Source organism: Trachypithecus francoisi, unplaced genomic scaffold (genome assembly GCF_009764315.1).
Source record: "Trachypithecus francoisi isolate TF-2019V2 unplaced genomic scaffold, Tfra_2.0 Lachesis_group0, whole genome shotgun sequence".
In the NCBI taxonomy this organism is placed as follows: domain Eukaryota; kingdom Metazoa; phylum Chordata; class Mammalia; order Primates; family Cercopithecidae; genus Trachypithecus; species Trachypithecus francoisi.
The window spans coordinates 19609711-19613764 of NW_022681453.1; positions in this window are offsets into that span (position 1 = coordinate 19609711).

Below are 4054 nucleotides of genomic sequence, written 5' to 3' on the forward strand. Positions count from 1 at the left end.
TTTGTTTAGCAATGTTTTGTGGTTTTCATTGCACATGTCTTTTGCCTCCTTGGATCCATTAATTCCTAAGTTTTTTCTTAGATGCTATTGTAAATAAAATTATTTTCTTAATTTCCGGTTCATATTTTTCATTGTTAATGTATAGAAATGCAACTAATTTTCGTTCATTGATTTTGTATTCTACTACTTTGCCGAATTCATTTATTTAGTTCAAACATTTTTGGGGGGTCAATCTTTAGGGTTTTCTACATATAAGATCATAACATCTGTAAACAGAGACAATTTTACTACTTCCATCTCAACATGGATGCCTTTTTTTTCTTGCCTAATTTGACTGGCTAGAACTATTTTAATAGAAGCGGCAAAAACAAACATCCTTGTCTTCTTCCTGATTTTAGAGGAAGAGCTTTCAGTCTTTTACCATTGACTATGATTTTTTATTGTGGGTTTTTCTTGTATCACTTATATAGTGTTGAGGTAGTTTCCTTCTACTCCTAGTTGTTGAATGCATTTACCATGATGGGGTGTTGAATTTTGTCAAATGCCTTTTCTGCATCAATTGAAATGACTCTGTGTTTTCCCCACTTCATTCTGTTAATGTAGTTTATTACATTGCTTTATTATGATATGTTGAAACTTCCTTACATTCCAGTGTGAAAGGAAAATATCTTGGGCCCCTAAAATAACTAAACTAAAGGGAAAAGTCAAGCTGGGAACTGCTTAGGGCAAACCTGCCTCCCATTCTATTCAAAGTCACCTCCCTGCTCACTGAGATAAATGCATATCTGATTGCCTCCTTTGAAGAGGGTAAACAGAAACTCAAAAGAATGCAATCATTGTCTCTTATCTACCTATGACCTGGAAGCCCCCGCCCATCTTCGAGTTGTCCCGTCGTTCCAGACTGAACCAATGTTCATCTTATATATGTTGATTGATGTCTCATGTCTCCCTAAAATGTATAAAACCAAGCTGTGCTCTGACCACCTTGGCCACTTGTCATCAGGGCCTCCTGGGGCTGTGTCACAGGTGCTCATCCTCAGTCTTTAGGGTTTTCTACATATAAGATCAAATTAACTTTCTTATTTATTTATTTATTTATTTATTGAGATGGAGTCTCGCTGTTGCCCAGGCTGGAGTGCAGTGGCGCTATCTCAGCTCACTGCAAGTGCCACCTCCTGGGTTCATGCCATTCTCCTGCCTCAGCCTCCTGAGTAGCTGGGACTACAGGTGCCCACCACCATGCCCAGCTAATTTTTTGTATTTTTTTTAGTAGAGACAGGGTTTCACCATGTTAGCCAAGATAGTCTCGATCTCCTGACCTTATGATCTACCTGCCTCAGCCTCCCAAAGTGCTGGGATTACAAGTGTGAGCCACCACCCCCAGCCTAAACTAACTTTCTAAATTAACTGAGACCTGTCTCAAATTTTTGGGATTCACGGAGGAATAAATCCCATTTTGTCATGTTGTATAATCCTTTTAAAATGCAGTTAAATTCAATTTGGTAGTATTTGGTTGAGGATTTTTCTGTCAATGTTTATAAGGAATATTGGTCAGTAGTTTTTTTTTTCTTCTTAGAGTGTTGTGTCTTTGTCTGTCTTTGGAATCGGTCCAATGTTGGCCTCATGGAATAAGTTAAGAAGTGCTCCCTTTTCTTCAATTTTTTTTTGGGGAAAGTTTGAGCAGAATGGTGTTAGCTCTTTAAAGGTTTGGTTAAATTCACCATTGAAGGCATCAGGTTGAGGGTTTGCTTTGTTGGTAGGTTTTTTCTTTTTTTGAGGAGGGACAGAATTTTGATTTGTTTTCTAAGACCACCAGAGCGGGCACAAAAGAACCAGCAACTAGGCAAGTGTAGGAGCAAAACTGCAAGTTTATTTTGGTCACCTAAGGTGTGGGGAAGAGGTCTGTCGGCCTCTGGCAAAGAAGGCCAACAGAGTCCCCCGGTGGGGCTCTCGGACGGAGTTCCTGCAGTCCTGACATCCCGACAGGAGTGGAGGACTGAGGAAGGCCGCACGTGGCGTCCCTCCGGAGCGGCTTTTCTAGGAGTAGGAGGGCAATAGGCGGGGCACGGGCGTGTCAGGGGGCGTTCCGCAGGTGCAACCAGGTAAATCTTGGTCTCTTCGGATTGACATCACCTGGCGCATGCCTAGTTGGTCTGCACCTTCCTGGGTCGCCGGCTGCATTTTTGCGTGCGTGGGAAAAGTTGGGGGGATGAAGAACCCGGAAGTGCACCATCTTGCCTTCGTTCGTCCAAACAAATTTCACTCCATTATCCAGGCTGAGTGCAGTGGCATGATCACAGCTCACTGCAGGCTTGATCTCCTAGGCTCAAGTGATCCTTTAGCCTCAGCCTCCTGAGTAGCTGGGACCACAGGTATGCATCACCTTGCCTGGCTAATTTTTGACTTTTTGTAGAGATGAGGTCTCACCGTGTTATTCAGGCTGGTCTTGAACTCTTGGATGCAAGCAATTCTCCTGCGTTGGTCTCCCAAAATGTTGGAATTACAGACATTAGCCACCACAGCTGACTTTCCTTTCATTTTCAACCTATTCAAGTCTTTGGATCTAAAGTGAGTCTCTCGTAGGCAGCATATAGTTGAATTTCCAGAGATGGTGAATTCCTCTTCAAAGGGTTTAATTGTGTAATGGCCTTGTCCTTGGTTCAGAGGTCTCACCTCTTTGTACTTTCTTGTTTCTAGCCTGCAAGCAGCCCTCCCACTCTTGTGCCCTGACTTGCCCAGACATGTCCGAACATGCCTTGTTCTGTAGCAGAGGGACCACTCCTACCCCCTCCCTCCCTTGCGAATCACACGTTTACCCTAATTGGAAAAGTTTAAGTCTTAGCCAACGGGGGTCAGCTTAGATTGTGCTGTCCAACCCTACCCAGTAGGGGAAGGATACAGGGATAGGGACTGTGTTAGGGATAAAAACTCCTTCTCTCCTTTGTTCGGTGTGCTTTCACAGTGGCCAGAAATGTGAGTGGCACCCTTCTGCAGAAGTAAATTTGCATTGCTGAGAATTCCTTTGTTTGAGTGTCTGTTTTCCTTGCAACTCCAAGCTCTTGTTTCTAACAGGATCATGGTGTTTGAAATCAATTCTGCCAACCTCTCTGTCTTTTTCTTGATTTTATGTATTTACATTTAGCTTCATTGCTGATAAGGAGGGACTACTTCTGTCATTTTGCTATCTACTTTCTATATGCTTTATAACTTTTTTGTGCCTCATTTTCTGCATTACTGTCTTGTTTTCTATTAAGTTTTGATTTTTTTTTATAATGAAATGTTTTAATACCCTTTTCATTTACGTTTTTTTGTATACTCTTCAGATATTTACTTTGTATTACTGTGGGGATCACTTTTAACATCCTCAAGTTGTAATAGTTAATTTGAATTTATATGTGCTTAACTTTAACAACACAAAAACTGGTCCTGTATGCTTTGTCCTCACCCATTTCAGTTATTAATGTCACAAAATTACATCTTTTTACATTTCATCTGAAAACCTGTTTTTTAATTTTTATAGTAAACAAAATGTGTAGTTACAAATCAAAGGTACAATCATACTTTTATAATTGCCCATGAACTCCCTTTGTTTGTTTTGGAATTTAAAAAACTTTCTCTCAGTTAAAAATATGTATCATAGTCCATGCAGCCTTGACCTCCTGGGCTCAGGTGATCCTCCCACCTCAGCCTCCTGAGTAGCTGGCACTACAGGCATCCACCACCATGTTTGGCTTCTTCTTTAGAGGTGGGGTTTTGCCATGTTGCCTAGGCTGGTCTTGAAGTCCTGGGCCCAAGCAATCCACCACCTTGGCCTCCCAAGTTGCTGGGATCATAAGCTTCTCTCACTTTTAAAGAATGATTTTGCTGCATATAGGATTCTTGATTGACAGATTTTTTTCTTTCAGCACTTTGAATGTATCAGCCCACTGCCTTTCAGCCTTCAAACTTTCTGATGGAAAATTTTCTCATAATCTTGAAATCACCTTTGTAAAATTTGTAACTGAGGAAATTATGACAGTGAAAGAGATCAGACCTAACTGACTCCATCTTGCAT